At 47.2% G+C, this 24,442-nt stretch overlaps 1 protein-coding gene across 1 annotated transcript in view; it reads right to left on the reverse strand.

The window, feature by feature from the left end:
• LOC137446196 (mastermind-like protein 2) overlaps window positions 1-24,442 on the reverse strand; it is a 326,384-nt gene that overhangs the window by 243,001 nt on the left and 58,941 nt on the right.

Here is a 24,442-nt window from a genome sequence, read left to right on the forward strand (position 1 = left end):
AAGGGCTTTAGACACTAAAGTGATGTGTTTGCAATCTGGAGTTGAATCCTGCCACATAGGCCAGCTGAGCCATGGGATAGTCACCTTGCACATACTGGAAGACTGCAGCAAGTTACTTTGTCCTAGTTTAGCCTGTAATTATCTGGGGTTGAAATAAGTCTTCTACACTGGCTCCAGGCTACAAGTGTGTGTATGCACATGTGGAACTCCACACCTCGGCTCACATGTTGGGGCATCAATCATGGCAGTTGGGGCCTAAATCTGATCTTTCAAGCTAGATCCAAGTAGAAATGGCCCTGAATAATGGGTAAAGTTTTTCCCTAAGTGCTGTGGAAAATGAATGAGACTTGCATTCATACATTTCTTACTCCCCAAGATTTATCCTGCTTATTACCATTTCGTTGCCTTCCACAGAATTATTAATTCACTGTAGCGTGTCAGAGAAAAATCAGGGGTGTTGTCTTCCCCTAACAGTTCCCAGCTACTAAATAATTGGTTTTAAACTCAGAGAGGTAAGAAGGAGAGAAAATAACCACTCTGTGAAGAATAATCTCCTTGAGGACATCCCTATTTCATAATCCTATTGTATTTGTAAGTGAACCTTGAGTAAATCAAGGTAAAACACCCGTTTAAGTCGTGAATGCAGTCCAGTCTGAGACAGAGGCCTGTACAAAGCCTGTGACAACTCAGGCAGCTCAGGCAGTCTTATTGCTGCTCTTGTTGCATGTATACATGATGCTCTTCCACAGGTCTTTGCTGAAGCCAAAGAATGTTTTTGGGCATGCATATACAGCTGTGTGAAGTGAGGCCACTGCAAACAGAGTGGAAGGGAGCCAGCTCTAGTCCAGAATTACACTTTCAGCTAATGCGTCCTGCTGATCTGCTGACAGCAAGAAGGAAATAAATAGGAGGTGAAAAAGAGAGGAACCACAGAGCAAGGAGGCATTGGAGAGGGAATTCAACCTCTGAGATTGGTTACACACACAAGTTGCCCCTCAAGCCAGACAAACCACCTGGACAGAGGTCATCAGCTTCCACATACCTATGCTTGTCTAGTGCTCTTGAAGAGGCCAATAACAACATGGGAATGAGGTATGCACATCAAGAGTATGTGCAGGAAATACTGGATGTTGCTTTTCCATAGCACAGCTGTGGAGATCCATCTCAGTCTGGTCCCACTTGAAGGAAATCAGAATGTGCAGTGTCTCTTCAAATGTTTGATTGCTTTTCAAGATGCCCTGTGTGCTCACTCTGAAGAGGTCACTGTGGCAGCACCCAGGCAAGGGGCTTGACCCATAGACACAAGTTGTGCTGCTTCAGCTAGGAAGGAGCCATTCCAAGTGTACATGAGAGTTGCTAGCCAGGACATATGTCTAGGTGGACACATATGGTGAGCAAGTAGCTGAACACTGGAGAAAGCCCACTCAGAGCCAAAGCAATTTAATGGGCCCTGAGAAACGTCTCACCATCACTGAAACTGAGATACGCTCTGCACACAAAATCAGGCCAAGCTTCCCTTGGGAAAGAGAAGGGAGAAACCCTTAGCACACTGACAAGCACAGGGTCTACAATGCAAGCAACAGCCACCTTCTCTGTTTCATACACACACCTATACTCAGATGCTTGGTCAGAGGGATGGACAAGAAGCCCACACCAAGCTCTGTAGTACATGGGGGAGTCCAACATAGGGGCACAGAGAAGTTGTCACCTAGTTAACTTCACACAGCAAGGTGAAACAAATAAGTCTTGCTGCCAAAAGTATACAGAGGCATCCTTGGCTCATGAAACCACATCACAGTGTGTTAATTTTTCTCTTAGTGCTCCTGACATCACTTCAGACCATGCTTACCAAAGCCACCCACCCTCTGCACTCCACAGGTCTACTTAGAAAGGAGCCCAGGCACTCATCTCACAGCATCATGGCACGGTAAACAGCAGTTACTAATGCTGAACACACTGTAGTGGAGCTTGACACTGCCTTTTCCAACCTCCTTATGTTCCTTTCCTCTATTTCAGTGATGCCAATGAGCTCAACCTCATAGTGATGATGTCACACTGATGAATGGAGTTACCTTACAGTCTTCTGTCATGGTCACTGCTCGTTCCATCACACAAAGTGGATGCTGCATGAACATCAATGAGTGCTTGGAACAGGTTTTCCCTGCACAGATTGGCTTTCACACAGCTGTGGAGAAAGAATTTCTGTGGTCCCTTGCAGGGAAGCAGTGTTCTTCCAAAATAAACAAAAACCTCAAACCAAATGAAACCAAAAAGATGGTGTTTTTTCCCTCTAAGCAAACCCCAGACTGGAAACTTGCATTGCCATAAAACAAGTGCTGACTGGTTCCCAAGCAGGTAACAAAAAATGTTTATCCTCTGGTAAACTGGATCATTTTGATCACAGAGTAATACAGCACAGCATGAAATTGTTCTCAGGGTCAGGTCCTTCCCTCCAGCAGATTTCTGCTCAGAACAGGTCCCTAAAATTTCTGAGCTATCTGAATGCAATGGAAAGGCAAATACTTCCTCATGCTGGGATCTGTCTGGCACCTGGCATGTTAAATGAGAGGTGTGGTCTTGAAGAGCACAGCCATCCCCTGGCAGCTCCCCACACCAGGGACACAGCTTTCCTCGATGCACAGGAAGACTGGATTCAGCTTCTCGGCTGGCAGTCGGCATCCCTTGGAGCAGGCTCTCAAGGACACTTAGGCTCTCTGTCGTAGGGTTGGGGGAAAGGCCAGGCCCTTCCCCCCCAGTGAGTAGAGGGAAAGAAAGTTGAAAGGGAAAAAAAAACCTCACAGTCGGATTAGCAAAGGAGTGGGTGCAGGTCTATGTACAGAATTTACAGTATTTACAATATATACAGAAATATACAACAAAGTCACACAGAAATGAGGGTTCCCTCCTCTGCTGAGGGGGGTTCCCCACCCCTGCTCCCCCTTCTCTCCCCCTTTCCCCAGAGAGGGTTAGAAAGAGAGGAAAAGAAAAAGCAGTTGTTAATTGGAAAGCAGTTAATACAGGCCTTGCAGTTTATCAGTTTCAAGGTCAAGCCTGGCCCAGAAAGCTATGAGCTGCAAGCCACCGAAGGAGGGGAAGACAGACTGACCAGAAAACTGCTGTACTCCCAGTTCAAAAGGTGCTTTCCCCCAGGTTCTGTGTCCCATTCTCCCTGCCATGTACAGCCCTGACTCTGCCCTGCATCAGCCCGGGCGCTGCGGCAGACAGTCACCACAAGCAGTCGAGGCGGCATGCATTGTAAGGCCTGTCAGCACTGCGACCAGTTCCAGGGACTCTCTTTTTGATTTACATTTTCTACATCCTTTCTGAGAAACCTCAATTGTCTATTTAATCCCTTAGCACTGGAGCAAAAGCATTCAGCTGTGCAACCCAGTATAGCAGGCGCAAATTTGATACCCATTAAAGCTGAGGAGTTACCAGGCATAAAAGCCCATATGGGGACAGCATAATCCCTGGTGTAATTCCATTCATTTTCATGTACCAGCAATGAATCTGACACAGAAATTGGGATTTCCATCTCACACCAGCTTCCCACATCCCTCTAGCACATTTAGGACGAGCAATTCCAGCTTGCATGTATATAGGTGTGAGCTGAATTAGGTTTATTGGGCTGATGGTCTCTCTGTACAAAGTTTTTCACCCCAAATAGATCTCGTTACGCCCACAGCATTTTTAACTCTGCTTAATTCCAGAGTGAGACAGAAGTTTGGTTTTGGGGCAGGCACACAGGGCAATGGCATGAAACGCTGCATGGCTCAACCTTGGTGAAGGAGTCAAGCACCACTCTGCAAAGAGCAGAGATGTGCTCCAAAGGACAGTCACATAGAAGACAGAAAGACCACAACATGGGTCTTAAGAGTTTGTAATACACTTACGACTGGGTGCAGCTGAGCATGTGTGTCTCTTGTAAAGTTTCATTGTCCAGATAACAAATTACACATCAGGATGTCGGAAAGTCACAAGCATTATACCCTCACTTTACAGGCCTGGCATTAATGTATGCATTTGGGTTTAAAGTGCTTTCGTGCAAGTTAAAACCCAGCCCTGCTAAGAATTGGTGTAATTCAACACTTCCTTTGAACCACCCCCCCCATAGGAAGATTAGAAAAAACTTGGTGATTACAGTCTATCTGGAGTCCACAGATGCCAGTAATCTATGGAAATTGTGAACTCAAAGGATTTATGTCTACATGTGATTTAAAATCCACTACCCAATCTCCATCGTGGTGGGTTGCGGGTTTTAAAAAAACACGTTTCTTCTCCCTCTCTCTCTTCTCTCTCTTCCCTTTTTCCCCCCCTCAGACCGAATTTCTGTAAGTGGCTGTGATGTCTGTCTCAAAGACAAACAGGCACAAGCCAAACAAGACCCTGCCTCCTTTGTTGCAGCCGCTGCCTGTGGTGTGCAAGCACCGTCCGCCGTCCTCCACGGTAGTCGCAGCGATTGCCCCAGACGGAGGCTCGGCGCTGGGCTCTGTCTGCAGCCATCTCCCTGATGAAAGGCAGCTGCGGACGGCTTCAGTTTGTTCTGTTTAAAGATCTATCATGGACTCCCACGTGAAATGGGTATGTAGAGAGAAGTCACAAATCAAACCTGAACTGTGCAGTCCACTTAGGCAAACGCTGTTTGCGCCATATGTTTTGCAGGTTCATTCTGTTGGAATAGTAAATTGGTCTGAAATTGGGGCCAGACTTTGCAAGGCAGCACTAAAGATGTGTCCACTGAGCATGCATGCATAGGTCACTCCCAGCCTGCAAAGAGGCAGTGTAAATGTACGCTTACATTCAGGACACAGGGATGGGCATATTCTGTGGGCTTTGGGTGTAAGGTGCTTCTGTACAGCTCTTCCAGGTGACTCCTCAGTGCCTGTCTTCCAGACTCTGACCCTGACACCAGCACTTCTCTGTGTGGACAGCATGTACTTTCCAGTGCTGGGTACTCCACATGGAGATCTTCACATACTTAGGCAGACATACATCCACAGATCTTTAGTACTAGCTTCCCAATTACAAGGCTCTCAAATAACAACAACCTTGTCTTCCTAGACTGTTCAAATAAACTGTTGCAGATTAAGGGCCTGAGTTTTTGTCAAGTTTAAACAAATACATAAAGCACAAGAACTCTGCAGTATTGCATTCCCGTGTCATCCAACTCCCAGCAACTCTCCAAGGCAGACTGACACATTGATGGGATTGCTTGCCCACCAGCCTCCCTCTCACCAGCTCAGAAGATGCAAATCCAGAGGGCCCTTAATCCAAACCAGGGTTTTGGTTTTACAGCTCTGGAATAAGGAGCTTTTGCTTACCCCAAACCTGGCTTCAATTTTATCTCATTTCCCTAAATAGCACTAGGAACGTTTGGCAATGTTTTGCCACATTTTCAAGTGGAGGACAGGCAAACACTTGAGGCCAGCGCTACATAAGGGTATCTGAACAGATTCTCCTGTCTCTTTGCACCTAAGAGCCTCTCAAGCCTCCTGCACAGATGTTTTATCCTCTTCTGCTTTTTCAGTCCGTATTTTCAAACTGTCATTCCCTTGTGTTTCACCTCATTTCCTCCCAGTTTCCACCTCCATTTTGTCACTTAATCATGTGGGCCTCTGTAGCTTCTCATTTGCTTGTGGTAAATCTGGCATCTTTATTAAATCCAGACTCTTTCACTCAGGGGGCACATTTACAGGTAAATCTCCTTATAGGCAGCCACCTCTGACTCAACAGTACATTTAATCCTGCAGCTGTCAAACAAAAGGTGACAAATCATCTACTTCTGATCGGATAAATCCTGCCTCTTTTTGTTCAACCATGACACTTCTCCCACAGTGGTGAGGATGGGGTGTCGGCTTGGGCTATGATAGCTACAGAGTGAACTTTTCAACACTTAAAAAGATCAGGTCTCTTGCCTCAGCAACATCTAGGCTCTTACTTGTTTAATTTGTGTTGAATTGGGGCCTGAAAGAAGATTTTTTTTCCCTTGGGTGTTTTTTTGGTTGGGTTTTTTTATTTGTTTGGGTGAGGGGGAGGTTGAGGAGTTTGGGGGAGTTTTAAGGATTTACAAGTACTTGGGTGGGGGGGTTTATATTTGTTGGTTGGCTGTTCTTTGTGTCCTGATGCTGGAAGAACAAAAACAAACCCCAAAAGCACGTTTGGATCAAACGCCTGCTGCGAACTAGGAAAGGGTTAAAGGCAGCCTGTCTCCATGCTAGCGAGTGAATCAGTAGGCTGCTCTGCCCGGGCAGCCCCTGCCTCTATACAAAGCCCCATTGAGCAGGGCAGGATCAGGGCAGGAGGGGTTTGCAGAGCAGTTGTAACTCCACAAGCCTGCTCCTTTCACTGCAAAGACCCAGCAAGGCCCGTTGGCAGCTCCCGCCGAGTTTGCAGGCTCTGCCAGCCAACTGCTCCCTGTTTGTTCCTTTTGCTTAAAACAACAAGGCACACAGGGAAAATAAATACAAAAAGGCCCTGGTATGTGTGCAGCATTAAAGCTGCAAGAGCCACTGCTCCAGTCCAAGGATTTTAAAAACCTAGGGTTTCTTCTACCGTGCTAATTTGATCGTGTTGCACCTGCAAAGTATTTTTTACTCCAGCATCCTTCTTAAACACAGATGTACATGCTGAGCCAGAAGCCTTCTGAAGTGCTTTGTGTTGACTTAATTCTTTCCCTCTGGACTCCAGCAACTTCAGCTAGATGACTTATGCCAAGGCTGAATGCTTTCAAAACCCCTGCTCTCAGGTGCATGGCCTACATGCTCCAATTTGTGTGCCTACATTTCAGCTACCTACAATCTACCTTTTGACTTCCAAACGTAATTTGAACTGTGTAAGTCCCTTGACTTCAGGAAGGCTGTTCAGTACTTACAAGAAAAAAAAATCAGGCCACTTGTTTTGAAGTGCTCAGACATGGATTTAGTCCCCAGATGCTCAAAAACTACAGCTTAAATTTAGACATCTGCATCTGTACCACTGGCAAAGTGTTTTTATTTTTGGAAGCGCTGAGCCCCGGCAGCTCCCGTTAATTTCAGTAAGAGCTGCTGGGAGCAGAGAGTCTTGGAAACCTCTTCTGGGGAAGCTGTGCTAACATTAGACTCTTGTTTTCAGAAGCACTGACTTGAAAAGAAAGGACAGACAATCGAGAGGAAGGAAAATGTTTGTTTAGCCTTCTTATTTAATAAAGTTAACCTATGAGCAGTGGATCTGGTAAACTGCAGTTTCTTGAGGGTTGGTGTCCAGTGCACTCAAAGTTCCACCATCAAACAATTTTCTCAACCCTCTGTCATGTTCCCAGCCTGTTTGGTGGGATAAACTGCTGTAGTCAGGTCTGGCTGGCTGGGAAGTTGGCTGCTGCCACTGAAAACTGAGGAACAGATACCTTTCCTCCAGTGCCAGCTTAATATCTTCCTCTTTCTTCTAACAAGACTCATGTTCATGGAAACTGCAGGAACTTACGTGCTGCACACCCTCAACCTTCTACCAAATTTGGCTGAAAAATTGCTCAGAAGTGAGTATGGATGAGAAACACAACTGTATGAGATTTGTTTCCTTAGGAATCTAGGTTAAAAAGAAAAATTAAACAGATACTTGGGGATAGCTGAAAAAAAAAACCTCAATAAAAAAAAATCTGCAAAAGCCAAAGCCAAAAATGTTTACAAGGCTGTGAGACCTAAAGACAGCAAGGAGTTTAAATGCAGGTACAAACCCGAAAAATGCATACTATCATAGTATCATAGTATCAGTCAGGGTTGGAAGGGACCACAAGGATCAACTAGTTCCAACCCCCCTGCCATGGGCAGGGACACCCCACACTAGATCAGCCTGGCCAGAGCCTCAGCCAGCCTGGGCTTAAACACCTCCAGGGACGGGGCCCCAACCACCTCCCTGGACAACCCATTCCAGGGCTTCACCACTCTCATGGGGAAGAACTTCCTCCTCACCTCCAGCCTGAATCTCCCCACCTCCAGCTTCATTCCATTCCCCCTAGTCCTATCACTACCTGAGAGCTTGAGCAGTCCCTCCCCAGCCTTCCTATAGGCCCCCTTCAGATACTGGAAGGCCACAATTAGGTCACCTTGGAGCCTTCTCTTATCCAGACTGAACAGCCCCAACTCCTTCAGTCTGTCCTCATAGGAGAGGAGCTCCAGCCCTCTGATCATCCTCGTGGCCCTTCTCTGGACACCTTCCAGCACCTCCACATCCCTCTTGTAATAGGGGCTCCAGAACTGGAGGCAGTACTCCAGGTGGGGTCTCAGCAAAGCTGAGCAGAGGGGGAGGATCACCTCCCTTGACCTGCTGGCCGCACTTCTCCTGATGCAGCCCAGGATCTGATTGGCTTTGCAGGCTGCAAGTGCACACTGAGAACTCCTGTTGAGCTTCTCCTCCACCAGCACCCCCAAGTCTCTCTCCTCTGGGCTGCTTCCCAGACAATGAATAGATAATGTGTGGCATCTTACTCCATTTTGACTTATCCTTGTGTGAGATGGGAGAGAACAGTAGTGTGTGTGGTTCCTCTAATATAGAAAGCACATGGCTCACATGAAGGGTATGATTCAAGTAAGTGTCACATGTAGGTAAATCCCTGAGCAACAGACAGAAGTGTCTACATCTACAGAAGCAAACAATTCACATCAAATCAAGGATCCCTGCCCTTTGTGCCACAGCAGTTGCGAAATGTGAGGTGCCTTGGGAAGAAACAGCCTAACAGGAGTTTTTGTAGATGACATTTGCCATGCTTTTACAACAGCTATAAATACAACCTAAAAAGCCATAAATTCCATCTGTGTTCGCAGCTGAAAGAGACGCCAATAACTCAGTCTCCTCTTCCATGAGACAGGAGAAAATGTCAAGAAAGAACACTGTGATTTTCTAGAAAGTAAGAAAATGTGGAAGAGAAATCACAGAATCATAAAATCATTTGAGTTGGTGAAGATCTCTAAGAGTCCAACTGTCAGTGTGATACCATTGTGGGCATTAAATCACATCCCAAATTGCCATGTCTACGAGTTTTTTTCAGTATACCAGGTGGCCAAGAAGGCATATGGCCTCCTGGCCTGTATCAGGAATAGTGTGGCCAGCAGGAGCAGGGAGGTCATTCTGCCCCTGTACTCAGCACTGGTTAGGCCACACCTTGAGTCCTGTGTCCAGTTCTGGGACCCTCAGTTTAGGAAAGATGTTGAGTTGCTGGAAGGTGTCCAGAGAAGGGCAATAAAGCTGGGGAGGGGTTTGGAGCACAGCCCTGTGAGAAGAGGCTGAGGGAGCTGGGGTTGCTTAGCCTGGAGAGGAGGAGGCTCAGGGGTGACCTCCTTGCTCTCTACAACTACCTGAAGGGAGGTTGTAGCCAGCTGGGGGTTGGTCTCTTCTCCCAGGCAACCAGCACCAGAACAAGAGGACACAGTCTCAAGCTGTGCCAGGGGAGGTTTAGGCTGGTTGTTAGGAAGAAGTTCTTCCCAGAAAGAGAGATTTGCCATTGGAATGTGATGCCCAGGGAGGTGGTGGAGTCACCATCACTGGAGGTGTTTAGGAAGAGACTGGATGGGGTGCTTGGTGCCATGGTTTAGTCGATTAGATGGTATTGGATGATAGGTTGGACTCAATGATCTCAAAGGTCTTTTCCAACCTGGTTAATTCTATTCTATTCTGTTCTACTCTACTCAGCCTGTGGGTCTTTTCTACTTTCCCTGATTCCCCTGCTCTGCTGGGGAGGGGTCATTTGGTGATAGAGTAACTGCTACAGTGTAGCCCCAGATACATGCTAAATGTGGACAAATGCTAAAATTGGTAATAAGCCCACAGCAGATCCCTATCCTTCCTTTTCAGCAGCTGGCCTCTCCAGGATTTAGGTTAGCAAATTTAGCTTGAAACCAGATAAGGACACCTTTTTTACCCTCCCATCTTCTCAAGGAAGTGGTGGTGGTAGATAACTTAACTAAGGGAGATCCTCCTCCCTGAGCTTTCCTACCTGCTTGTGTTTGATGTCTACATGTATCATGCTATGCCCCAGTCTGGAGTGACTCACTAGATTGCCAAGGCCCGTTCTAAGAAAATAAGTGAAGGAGGAGACAACAGCAAAGCTTTCTAACTATGGCAATGGATTCATTCTGAGGTGGGTGCTGAAGTATCACAAAGTGAAAAAAGGGCTCTACAGTGACAACATATGGCAGTGAATTTAGAGTGTGAACCTAAGATTTTATCTCATTCTGCTTCTGTGGGCTGCCCTCAGAAACGCCTAAGGTAGGGTTAACAAAGAGCACTCTAACACAGGCTGATCCTTTCTCTTGCTGTGGGCCTGCACTATGCCATTCTGACTTGCTCCTTATTCACAGGCTGAAATATTTCCTTTCAGAAGGCAATATTTCAGAGCAAGGACTGAAGCATTTGTGCCTAGATTTTCAGTGTGTGCATTTTGCACACTTCTGAACACTGACAACAGCGCTGTGGCTCTGTGGGGATACACACATTTCAACCAGCCTCAAAACTCCGCTTTATGGCCAAGATTTAAAACGTTGGATGCATTAGAGGAGAGAAACATTTGCACTGTGTTTCTTATTGTTGGTTGCCTTTCTGTAAGTGCTTTCAATACCACCAAATTAGTCCAGAAGTGGTTCAAAGCAGCTAAAGGCAGCTTTGGAGGACTTGGTGTCAGCTGGCATTCTAATGAGAATTAGACAATCGGAAATAGACAGCTTTGAGGCCAAACAATTAGCCAGACAATTAAAAGGCTCTACTGTACAGGGTTTTATGTGGGATAGGATAATGCATCCGCAATATTTGTGCTAATAAGGTAGACGGATAAGAATGAAGTTAATTTCCCTTCTCAGCAGCTAAATGAACAGATCACTCCATTTCAGTCAAGCCCAAAAGGATGTGATTTTCTTTCTCTGACTGGGGGGAAAATGAAGGCAAAAGAAAGAAATGGAAATGGCAGTCCCTAGCTTGGAAATAAAGCTGGATATTCAACTGGCATGGAGACTGCAGTGCTGCCTTGCTCTGTCCTGTCTCCTGCCTTCTGCAAATGCCACTTTCACCTGTATCATGGCTAAATCTCTTCCCATGTGCAGTTTGGATTTTTTCACATGTAGAGGATTATACCAATTGATCTGATGCTTTTGGTATGTTGCTCTCTATAGGTTAGAGGTGTGACAACTTAATGTGGAAAATGAGTACAGGGAAGAATAGAAACACAAACTGCCACTGGCCCAAAATACACAGGTAAATATCACACATTTGGAGAAAATGCAGGCCATGGCAAACCATGCAGTGTGGAGGGGTGAGCCTGACCCTGGCAAACCCCCATCCTGACCACAGTGTCCCCCTGAGAATGAAGTACACTGAACTATGGAAGAGACACATGCTGGAGGCCAGAGTGATCCCAGAAACATGCCCAACTCCAGAAGGCTTATTTCCCCCTTATATTCTGAAATCCTGTACCTCCCTAACCCTACAGCATAGCCATGACACGTCAAGAGGCAGACAAAGATCCAAGTCCTATCACTCATCCAATTTTGCAGCACCTTGCACCAGTGCTTGCAGTCTCCCTTACGGCAAAACCCTTTGAACTTTAACATCCGCCTAGGCTATGGAGAAATGCACCCAAGCCCCACAGCACAAAGCAGATGCTACCAAATTGGTGCAGTGGATATGATTCACAGAATCAAGGCCCCTTTCACCCTTGACCACCATGTCACTGCATGGCTCTGTGATGTGATATGCACCACAGTGATGTAAAACAGTGGTAAAAAAGGCTTCAAACACTTTCACCTCTAGGAGGAAGAGAGAGCTGGGAGCTTACAGAGATGTGTCTAAAAGTCCCATTCAAAACACACACACACACACAGAGCCATTTGAGGTTTCTGGTTCCCTATACTATCTCCTCCTCTCCTTCAGACAGCACAGCTTGCTGCCAGAGCCTGCTGTCACGCTTTACATTAGGTTATTGGCTTCTGCGGTGTACCAGCCGTCATGTGTTGTTATTTAGCGGAGAGCACCACCAAACCAGTGAAAATGTGCTATTTTGGTTTGGTGTCTACTTGCAGTTACAAAAAAACAGAAGGAAGTTGTCATACATTGAATGCTCAGGAAAACAAGCCGCTTGGAAAATGAGCCATTGGTCCATTTCACAGCGCAGCACGCTGTTGGTGCTCCGCTGTGATCGTAGGGGTTTAGTATCTTCAAGGTGTATCATGCATGCACAGGATGGGTCAGATGTGGTCAGCTTTCCACACTGCCCCTTTGTTTCCTCCCTCTTGTCCAAAAGAGCCATCTGAATGGACACATGACAGTATCACACACTCAGAGGCAAATGCATTTTACAACACATCAGCACGGCTCAGCTCAGTCTGTAATTACCGCATTACGGCTTCATCCAAGCCATTTCTCCCATAACGCCCAGAGGTACCAATTACTTCTCCTCTAAAATGAAAATAGATGGGAAACAGGTGACAAGCCCTGTTTGTAGTAGATGAAGGGAAAGAAGGTTTTGGCTAATCAGAAAATGGCCCTGACAAGAAGCCTGTATCAGAACAGTATGGTGAAGGTGCCTTACAGTCGCCCCTGCCTGGCAGGTCTCATGCAGAAGATCACAGAGCTAACCATCAGTTTAATATATTGCATACAGGCATCTGTATTATTAACCAAAATATCTTCTTGGCCACTGGAAACTGGAAGCATGTGTCTGAGGCTGTTTCCATCTTGCCAGCCCTGGCACCATGAACTGTGGCCAAGTTCTGCTCTACCAAGTGCCTCACTTTGCAGACCGACCCTGAGCAGGAGGCCCCTTTGGAGGATCAGGTGTACACTGGAGTCCTTACCCCTTCCCTACCCTGTTTTTAATAAGGCTTTTTTGTATGATTGCTCCCTGGTTATTGCTCTTTTTCTGAGCAGGCACATGTGGAGTTGAGGATCTCCATGGTGCAGGGATCAACATTCAGTTGAAGCCTCAGGGGCTCAGCTGCCTTTTTCCTGGACACACTGACGCAGAGACCAGGGCAGAAATGTAAGACTCAAGTAGCATCCCTCTGGATGACTGGAAATTGCATTTTTGACCAAGAAAAGCCTTTCCCAGTGACTGCTGTTATCAAACCTGGGTAGGTGAGCAGTTCTGTTCAAAAACTCCTTACTGTGTCAAAATCCATGGAGATCAGGCAGTGTCTTCCTCCATTTGAAATCATTCTGCACTCACAAGCAGCAAATAGGGACAATTTTACCAGGCTGACATGCAGAATGCTGACATTAATAGCATTGCTATTAATAGCAATAGCAATAGTAATAGTAGCATTGCTGCCTACAAGCTGCAGCCCTGGGAAAACACTAGTTGCACCCAGCTACATCAAAGGGCTTCAAGGATGCATTCACTCTGCTTGACATACAACTGAAAGCTACTTAACTTTAATTTTGTGCTTCATGTACATAACATCCTCATTAACAGCCACGAAACAGACTGACACAGCAGTGGTGGGGAGGTTAACAGACTTAACTACTACATAAAAGAACACATTCTTAAAACTGATGTACAGTAGCCATTGCCTCCCAGCAAATACAATGAAATGTGAGGGCTGTTTCTGCTGTGGCATCATTACCATTATGAATGATGCTGTAGCACTTTCACTAGCATGTAGTTAGATTGCAGATGACACCAGGTTGGAAGCAGGTGTTGATCTGTTAGAGGGTGGAAGGGCTCTCCAGAGGGACCTTGACAGGCTGGACAGATGGGCAGAGTCCAACAGGATGGCATCCAACAAGTCCAAGTGCCGGGTGCTGCACTTTGGCCACAACACCCCCATGCAGTGCTATAGGCTTGGGACAGAGTGGTTGGAGAGCAGCCAGGCAGAAAGGGACCTGGGGGTGCTGGTTGACAGTAGGATGAACATGAGCCAGCAGTGTGCCCAGGTGGCCAAGAAGGCAAATGGCATCCTGGCCTGCATCAGAAACAATGTGGCCAGCAGGAGCAGGGAAGTCATTGTGCCCCTGTACTCAGCACTGGTTAGGCCATATCTTGAGTCCTGTCTCCAGTTCTGGGACCTTCAGTTTAAAAAGGACATTGCGACACTTGAATGTGACCAGAGAAGGGCAATGAGGCTGGGGAGAGGTCTCAAGCACAAGCCCTGTGAGGAGAGGCTGAGGGAGCTGGGGTTGCTTAGCCTGGAGAAGAGGAGGCTCAGGGGTGACCTTATTGCTCTCTACAACTACCTGAAAGGAGGTTGTAGCCAGGTGGGGGTTGGTCTCTTCTCCCAGGAAACCAGCACCAGAACAAGAAGGCACAGTCTCAAGCTGTGCCAGGGGAAGTTTAGGCTGGAGGTGAGGAGAAAGTTCTTCCCAGAAAGAGTAGTGGGCCATTGGAATGTGCTGCCCAGGGAGGTGGTGGAGTCACCGTCCCTGAAGGTGTTCAAAAAAGGATTGGAGGTGGCACTTGAAGCCATGGTTTAGTGAGTCCTGAGGTGTTGGGTGCTAGGTTGGACTGGATGATCTCTGAGGTCTCTTCCAACCTTATTGATTCTATGATTCTATGAAGTGTCATTCACATATGACTAACAGACAGTCATTAATCATTTACATGATTAACATGCTAGTGTGTCCCCCACAGTGACTCAGTCACATTTGTCAACTTGCTTTTGTTCATTTTATTTTAAGCAGCTCCAGCAAGAAGATGCATGCAGCCTTGCTGTGTGTTAGCCATGCAGTTATCCAAAGGACTGAATCACCAAGTCCTCCATGAGCATCGCTGAAGGATGCTACTGGAAGCGCTGCTGCAGAGCTCACACGTCAGCAGTGGTTTCTGGATGGGTTTTGAATAGAATAGAATAGAATAAACCAGGTTGGAAGAGACCTTCAAGATCATCGCGTCCAACCTATCACCCAACACCACCCAATCAACTAACCCATGTAACCAAGCACCCTGTCAAGTCTCCTCCTGAACACCTCCAGTGACGGCGACTCCACCACCTCCCCAGGCAGCCCATTCCAATGGGCAATCACTCTCTCCGTGTAAAACTTCCTCCTGACCTCCAGCCTGAACTTCCCCTGGCGCAGCCTGAGACTGTGTCCTCTTGTTCTGGTGCTGGCTGCCTGGGAGAAGAGACCAACCTCTGCCTGTTTACAACCTCCCTTCAGGTAGTTGTAGAGAGCAATAAGGTCACCCCTGAGTCTCCTCCTCTCCAGGCTAAGCAGCCCCAGCTCCCTCAGTCTCTCCTCATAGGGCTTGTGTTCCAAGCCCCTCACTAACTTCGTTGCCCTTCTCTGGACTCGCTCCAGCAAGTCAACATCCTTCCTAAACTGAGGGGCCCAGAACTGGACACAGTACTCGAGGTGTGGCCTAACCAGTGCAGTGTACAGGGGCAGAATGACCTCCCTGCTCCTGCTGGCCACACTGTTCTTAATGCAGGCCAGGATGCCATTGGCCCTCTTGGCTGCCTGGGCACACTGCAGGCTCATGTTCATCCTACCATCAACCAGCACCCCCAGGTCCCTCTCTGCCTGGCTGCTCTCCAGCCACTCTGACCCCAGCCTGTAGCACTGCATGGGGTTGTTGTGGCCAATGTGCAGAACCCGGCACTTGGATGCGTTAAATCTCATGCCGTTGGACTCTGCCCATCTGTCCAGCCTGTCGAGGTCTCTCTGCAGAGCCTCTCTACCCTCTAGCAGATCAACACCTGCCCCCAGCTTGGTGTCATCAGCAAATTTACTGATGACATACTGCCTGTTACCAGATGAGACCCAAGTCCTCCTGAAATCAGTGGAAAATCCTACACCGCCACAGTTTCACCCAGTAAGATCCAAGAATGCCTACTGCTCTAGGATATTTACTACAGAGAGAGCCCCGCTGCCCAGCTTTTGTTTTCCCTTAAATTTAGCTATCATTGCCTAGGTTTCCCCATTGTGTGGCTTTGGCTTCTGAGCCCATCTGCTACACTTCAGGGTATGTTTTCATTGTGGTGCGTGGGCTCTTGGCTCATTAATGTGGTGTTAATGGGATACGGCAGCTAGAGCCTTCCTCCACTCACTGATAAGGACTTGCCTGCCGGAAGGAGCTTCGCCCAAAGCAGATTCAGCAGCCCCGAGCATTTATCTGCCGTGAAGTGTGTTAATAACTGTCGGGTTATAATTACCACATCTCAATATTTACAGAAAACCAGCCTCTCTATTGTGCAGCTAATAGCACAATCTTGAATGCACAAAATGCCAATTTGCTGTGAATGAGGAGCTGCTTGCTAAAATTCAAAAGCAATTAAACTGTAAGCAGTAGCTGACATTTAATGATGATACTGTTTACCAAGGAGCAGCCACTTACTGGGCACAATTCTAGTGGTGAAGATTCTCTATGGGACCAAAAGGACCTTGGAAGCCTCCACCCCACCTACCCCACAGAGAGGATTAGTGCATGCTGGGCTTCAGTTGGGAGACAAACAATTTTCAATCCTCTAGATATAAGGAGGGATTTTTCTTGGTTTGTGATGAGACTGGTGAAACACTGGCAAGGGTTACTCAGAGAGGTGATAGATGTCCCATCCCTGGAAACATTCAAGCTCATGTTGGATGTGACTCTGAACAACCTGATATAAAGATGTCCCTGGTCACTGGAGGGCAGTTGGACTAGATGATCTCTAAAGGTTTCATAGACTCATAGAATAGATAAGGTTGGAAAAGACCTCAAAGATCATCAAGTCCAACCTGTCACCCAACAATTCAGGATTACTAAACCATGGCACCAAGTGCCACATCCAATCCCCTCTTGAACACCTCCAGGGACAGTCACTCCACCACCTCCCTGGGCAGCACATTCCAATAGCTAACAACTCTCTCTGTGAAGAACAAGTATTGGCAAAACCCTTTCATAGAATCAACAAGGTTGGAAAAGACCTCAGAGATCATCAAGTCCAACGTATTGATTGATCCTAAAGTGGTAGCAAGGAAAGTCTGTGTCCTAGAATTTCATGTTAACCTCCAGAAAGCAACCTTTACCCTCCTTATCCCAGAGCACCCTGGAAAGGGTGGCTGTAAGGCTTCCCCCAACACATTTGTATGATGGGAGGGTCACCTGTAGAAGCTTTACAATGGATTAAATGCAGCAGTAAAAGCTGGCCTGGTTATCATGGCAGATCTATGGATATTTTGCTTAATGCAGGGACCAAGGTCTGTACAGGAGATACTTGGTGCAGGATGGGACCCAGACCCACCCAGCAGCCAAGCCACGCTGGCTGCATCCCTGCATAGGAGGAAACCTGTCAGATGCCACCTTAGCGCCCTCCGAAAGCCTCGCCAAGGGGGATGGAGGGCAGCCGGGATCTGTGCACAAGCTTATCCTGGTTATTGTTTCTCAGCTTCAGCCAGATCCTGCAGATACAGGATGGTGACTTTGAGCTCTAAGCAGCTTTTGAAACCCCTCTTTTTTCCACTTTTTTTCCTGCTCCCATACAGCCTGCAGCACAGTGCTGCGCCCCAGGAGTACAGCCCAGCATCTGACCCTTGCTGACAAGCTGTGGTGTGAGGATAAGCTGTTCAAAACAGTTCCTGTGCCTACTCCAAGTTTTTGGACAGGAAAAAAAACCTCCACTTTTGCTAATACTCATTACAGCTAGGGATTAAGTTCTCTATCTCTCGGCACATTTGGTAACTATTTGCTTAAGAAAATGGTGAAAAAGAGAAGCCTCAATTCTCCAGAGCTGCCTCCCTCAGCTTGTTTATCACTGTGTTGCAATGGCTCTGTGGTTGTGAAATCTCCAGCTGAAAAACTCGAAAGGAAATTTCTAGTGACAAGCTTTCCTTGAGGCTGTAAACAAATACAAGTCATTAGGAGGAAGGAAGAGAGGCAGAAAACGTGGAAATTAACACATGCTTGGCATGCGCATGCACACACACACATGTAGACACACAGACATGCACACACACATGCACAGACAGACAGACAGACAGACATGCTGCTCGTACAGAACTGTGCTGAGAAGGAAAACAAAACAAAACAGCCACGTTTTTTTTTCCATGGCTAAACCAGCTTGATCTAATGCTCCCTACGGTCAGGACCTCTCTCAGACTGCACCAGAAGCCAGGTTGTACTTTCAGGCAGCCTGTTCCATGCGCTGTGCTCTGAAATGTCTCCACCTTGGCCAGAGAAGGGCAACGAAGTTGGTGAGGGGTTTGGAACACAAGTCCTATGAGGAGAGGCTGAGGGAGCTGGGGTTGCTTAGCCTGGAGAAGAGGAGGTTCAGGGGTGACCTTATTGCTCTCTACAACTACCTGAAGGGAGGTTGTAGCCAGGAAGGGGTTGGTCTCTTCTCCCAGGCACCCAGCACCAGAACAAGAGGACACAGTCTCAAGCTGTGCCAGGGGAGGTTTAGGCTGGATGTTAGGAAGAAGTTCTTCCCAGAAAGAGAGATTGGCCATTGGAATGTGCTGCCCAGGGAGGTGGTGGAGTCACCATCACTGGAAGTGTTTAGGAAGAGACTGGATGGGGCGCTTGGTGCCATGGTTTAGTTGATTAGGTGGGTTGGATTGGTTGATAGGTTGGATGCGATGATCTTGAAGGTCTCTTCCAACCTGGTCTATTCTATTCTATTCTATTCTATTCTATTCTATTCTATTCTATTCTATTCTATTCTATTCTATTCTATTCCTTTTCTACACCTGCTTGTGCCAACTCCAAAGCATGGCTCTCTAGGAGCTCTTAGGTGTTTGCTGTGTTTGCTAACAGACAAAATATTTGCTTAAAAGAAAAAGGATGAATAATGAATTGTCAAAGAAGCCTCTGAGCCAACTGTACTAAGGGCTTTTTACCTGTAGCACCAAGAGCTTGTATGTTCTGGCTTTGTGTTAAAAAGCATGCTGATTAAACCATAATATTATGTTTTGATCTAGCCCACAGCTGAATGAATTACTGGCAGGAAACACAGCTCATGAATTCAATCAAAACTCCTTTCATTTGTCACAGCCGCTTCCTGTCCGTCTTTACAACATCTGCTTCTCTTGTTCGCAACAGAAAAAGTCTTTGTTAAAATAGTAAGTATTCACCAATCCCTTCCTCAAATAAAGTGAGCAGCTTCTCAATGAAACACGAGTTCCTCCCCCCCCTCCAAGTTTATTTTACGTATCTTTAATAGCTTCCTCGTACCCCTCTCTTGCTTTCCGCTTTGAAATGCTGGAAAATCTCAAGCTGACAGAAGAAGGCACTTCCAAAGCATGAGCTCAAGCTGCCCCCGGCCTCTCTGCCAACAGGACCCAGCCTCTGGGATGCTTTGTTGCAATCCCTGCCAAGAACCTCTCCAGCTCCTTAAATGGAAGCCACTTCCTCCCCGAGGAGGCCAAACATCCAGCCAGCACCCCAGGGCAGAGGTGTTTCTCTTATGTGCGTGAAGCTGCAGCTGGGACAGATGCACCCCTGTGGAAATGTCACCTTTATCATCAACCTTGGAGCAATGCAGCTTCTCCTGGACAGACTGCTGGGCTAGGTGAGAATGTAAGAACAACTCCTTTCTTAACTCTCCATTTCCATCCTTGCAATGAGAGCTGGGCGGTATCTCAGATCTAGGCTATTTAGTCAGCTATTTGTGCCAGTGATGGATATCAGCTGTGCAAGCCCCCTCCTGCCGTCCTTAAATGTCTCACAAATCCACAATCAACATCCTGGTGTTTATGTGCATGTTTGGCACTACCAGCAACTCCACATTTCTTTACAATCTTCTGCAAGGAAGAACACCAGTCCTTCAGTGAAATTTTAAATCCCTACTTTGAAATAAACCTCTTTCTTTGCTATGTACTTCCTAACAGGTTATTACCTACTCCCTGTAGTTTTTCTGAAAGCATTCAGGGTGTTAGTTTCCAAACTTGACAATTCATTGCCCAGCATCCACATGCAGCTGCCTGACAAACTTTCCTAGCACACAGAAAACCAATCAGTTGCAGGTGTTAGGCTGAAAGGTTTAGGGCTGGAGAAGCAGTTGCATTAGAAAGAACCAGCATTGGAATGGAATGGAATGGAATGGAATGGAATGGAATAGAATAGAATAGACTAGACTAGACTAGACTAGACTAGACTAGACTAGACTAGACTAGAATAGAATAGAATAGAATAGAATAGAATAGAATAGAATAGAATAGAATAGAATACAACACAACACAATACAACACAATACAATACAATACAATTAACCAGGTTGGAAGAGACCTTTGAGATCATCAAGTCCAACCTATCACCCAACACCATCTAATCAACTAAACCATGGCACCAAGCACCCCATCCAGTCTCTTCCTAAACACCTCCAGTGATGGTGACTCCACCACCTCCCTGGGCAGCACATTCCAACGGTCAATCTCTCTTTCTGGGAAGAACTTCTTCCTAACATCCAGCCTAAACCTCCCCTGGCACAGCTTGAGACTGTGTCCTCTTGTTCTGGTGCTGGGTGCCCGGGAGAAGAGATCAACCCCTTCCTGGATACAACCTCCCTTCAGGGAGTTGTAGACAACAATAAAGTCTCCTCTGAGCCTCCTCCTCTCCCGGCTAAGCAACCCCAGCTCCCTCAGCCTCACCTCACAGGGCTGTGCTCCAAACCCCTCCCCAGCTTTGTTGCCCTTCTCTGGACACCTTCCAGCAACTCAACATCTTTCCTAAACTGAGAGGCCCAGAACTGGACACAGGATTCAAGGTGTGGCCTGACCAGTGCTGAGTACAGGGGCAGAATGACCTCCCTGCTCCTGCTGGCCACACTGTTCCTGATACAGTACCTCCATGGGTCTGCCTGCAAGATTGTTCACAATGTGTGCCATCCTCTTTCCAAAGCTATCCAATGGGGGATGACCCTGAGTGACTGAAGTGGGCACGGCAGGGACAGACAGCTGAAGTATTCTTCCACCTTTAAAGGATTTGGGTAAAAAAGCCAGTCCAATTAGCACATTCTCACTTTTTTTTGCATCATGTGAACTTTCAAAATGTGAGAGGTTGCTTGCAAGTGACTGAAAGCTAAGAATGCATGTGAAATAATCTGGGAGCAGACAGGAGCAGAAAGCATCTAGGGATACTTAGGTGATGTTTTTCTAGTGCTGGCTGCTATTTACTTTCTAATTTTCCACTGTATGCTTTTTTTTATAAACAAAATAATATTTTAATGTGAATGGTTTTGAAATAGCTATGACTTTTCTTGCTGGAGAACCTCACTTTTACTGCGATTCAATACTACGACGCAGCTTCACCTCACTGTATCTGAATAAAAGTGATGTAAATCAGGGTTATCCCAAACCTTAAGAATTCCTACAATAAATCAGCCTAAAGGTCACTCTTTTTCAGTGTCCCATCACCAGCTTGGGCTGACAACAGTGGGGAACAGGATGGGAATGGGGTAAACGTATGGCATCCTGGCCTGCATCAGAAACAATGTGGCCAGCAGGAGCGGGGAAGTCAGTGTGCCCTGTACTCAGCCCTGGTTAGGCCACACCTTGAGTACCGTCTTCAGTTCTGGGACCCTCAATTTAAGAAGGACATTAAGACACTTGAATGTGTCCAGAGAAGGGCAACAAGGCTGGGGAAAGGCCTTGAGCACAGCTCTGTGAGGATAGGCTGAGGGAGCTGGGGTTGCTTAGCCTGGAGAAGAGGAGGCTCAGGAGAGACCTTATTGCTCTCTACAGCTACCTGAAGGGAGGTTGTAGCCAGGTGGGGGTTGGTCTCTTCACCCAGGCAACCAGCACCAGAACAAGAGGACACAGTCTCCAGCTGCAGCAGGGGAAGTTTAGGCTGGAGGTGAGGAGAAAGTTCTTCCCAGAAAGAGTAGTGGGCCATTGGAATGTGCTGCCCAGGGAGGTAGTGGAGTCACCGTCCCTGAAGGTGTTCAAAAAAGGATTGGAGGTGGCACTTGAAGCCACGGTTTAGTTAGTCCTGAGGTGTTGAATGATAGGTTGGACTGGATGATCTCTGAGGTCTTTTCCAACCTTATTGATTCCATATAGGTATAATTTTTTCTATTTCCCACCAACTGCCAGCTGTTTGTAGCTCAGGGATCTTCCCAGAGATGGGGGGGGTTGCGTTTCATGGCTGTCAATGCATTTTTCTTCCTGAGATACGTTTAACTGCTTTTTCCCTCGCAGATTTTTAGCAGCACACAGCTAAAAGTTCCCTGGTGTGGCTGCCTGTCTGGAGCCTGGCACCACCTCGTCGTGCTGAATGTCCCCTAGGCCTTGTATTGAAAGAAAGAGGCTAAACTGTTTCCTGCTGACTCACGGGAGGGCGTTCATGCTTGTCAGAGCCTCTGTTGTGTTTTCTCATTTATTCCCCTTTCTGACAGGGACATCTCAAGCATCTAGAAATTGTCCTGTTCTTTGGGTTATTCTCAAAGCTTTGGTACATTTTCATTTGTAACATACCCTCTATGAGAAGGAAAGGCAGAACTAGTGAATTTGTGTGGCTATGGTTTTCCTCTTTTTTCCTAGTAAGTCCCAATGCTTGACTGTGTCCAGTTCTGGGCCCCTCAGTTTAAGAAGAACATCAAGACACTTGAAGGTGTCCAGAGAAGGGCAACAAGGCTGGGGAGAGGCCTTGAGCACAGCCCTGTGAGGAGAGGCTGAGGGAGCTGGGGTTGCTTAGCCTGGAGAAGAGGAGGCTCAGGGGTGACCTCATTGCCCTCTACAACTACCTGAAGAGTGGTTGTAGAGAGGAGGGGGCTGGTCTCTTCTCCCAGGCAACCAGCACCAGAACAAGGGGACACAGTCTCAAGCTGTGCCAGGGGAAGTTTAGGCTGGAGGTGAGGAGAAAGTTCTTCACCGAGAGTCATTCGTCATTGGAATGTGCTGCCCAGGGAGGTGGTGGAGTCACCGTCCCTGGAGATGTTCAAGAGGGGATTGGATGTGTGTAATGGGTTGGGGCAAACCCCCTCCCCACCACGGGCAGAAACAACAACTCAGACAAAGGGATTGCAAAAGTGATGGAAAGTTTAAATAGAAAAAACAATTTAAAAACAAACAGCAATGAAAGCTTTACAGAGAACCACAAGCACCGTGACAAAGAGAGAGATTCCAGAACATGCCCAAGAACATCCCATCCCCACCTGGGGGTACACCCAAACCCCCCAGGGCTCTTTTCTCCCCCCCCCCCCCCAACCCAGCCTTGGGCCTGGGCAGGCCCAAGTGAGGCGGCTCATGCCATTTTACCTAGGCAGCAGCTGAGGATCAAAAGAGGAAGTGAAGACCCTGCATGGGCATTTTATAGGGAAGCAGGGCATTATGGGAATGAAATACCTGGTTTCCTGTGACCACCCCCTGGGCTGGGCCCACCCCTTGGGACCTCCCAGGCGTGTTCTGTGCAGTAGCATCCGGGCCAGCACCCAGCCTAAACCACCACAGATGTGGCACTTGGTGCCATGGTCTAGTCATGGGTCTGTGGTGACAGGTTGGACTCGATGATCCTTGAGGTCTCTTCCAACTTTGGCGATACTGTGATACTGTGACTGGTTTACAGGAACAAGTTGCTCTTTTCACAGAGCTGTTACAACTCTGGGATCTTATTCCTCAACAGACAGAGCTAACTCACAGTCTATCAGCTGGCATCCACAGTTAGTAGTTTTTCCCATGCACAACACTCCACATTTATCTAAATTAATCTCATCTGCTCTTTTATTGCCTCACTCCTAAGTATAGTGAGACTTGCCTTCTGCAAGTCTTCACAGTCAACTTGCAGCTTTATTACTCTTAATAGCTTACTATCAATAGCAAACATCGCCACCTCACTATCCATCCTGTTTCCCTGATCATGACAGACAGGAGGTTGCTCCAGTCCTGCCCTCCTTTATCCCCTCATCCCAGTTATAGTGACAAATCTGTGCTTCTACTGGTAGGACTTGTTTTGCCTGTGGAAAGAGGTTTTCCAGTACTGGTACAGTTTTGCCAGATGCGTCCACGCTGCGAGAACTGTATCAGGACCAGTGTGGCCAGCAGGAGCAGGGAAGTTGTTCTGCCCCTGGACTTAGCACTCCTTAGGCCACACCTTGAATCCTGTGTCCAGTTCTGGGCCCCTCAGTTTAGGAAAGATGTTGAGTTGCTGGAAGGTGTCCAAGGGAGGGCAACAAAGCTGGGGACGGGTTTGGAGCACAGCCCTGTAAGGAGAGGCTGAGGGAGCTGGGGTTGCTTAGCCTGGAGAAGAGGAGGCTCAGGGGAGACCTTATTGCTCTCTACAACTACCTGAAGGGAGGCTGTAGCCAGGAGGTGGTTGGTCTCTTCTCCCAGCACCAGAACAAGAGGACACAGTCTCAAGCTGCACCAGGGGCATTTTGTACCAGATATGTTTATGTCAGCCTGGCCTTCAGAGGTGACTGTTAAGACTAAAGAATTAACTATTCTGGTCCCTGTGCTGAGCAACTCTTTTGCCTCATAAATTGTTAAGTGCCAGAAACTAATTTAGTTTTAAGTGATCTTTAATATCATGTATTTTTAAAAAGACTATGAAGCTCCTATGCTTTAGAATTGCAACCTG

This window comes from Melanerpes formicivorus, unplaced genomic scaffold (genome assembly GCF_026170545.1).
Source record: "Melanerpes formicivorus ecotype bairdi unplaced genomic scaffold, bMelFor1.0.p_v2 SCAF_1, whole genome shotgun sequence".
NCBI lineage: Eukaryota > Metazoa > Chordata > Aves > Piciformes > Picidae > Melanerpes > Melanerpes formicivorus.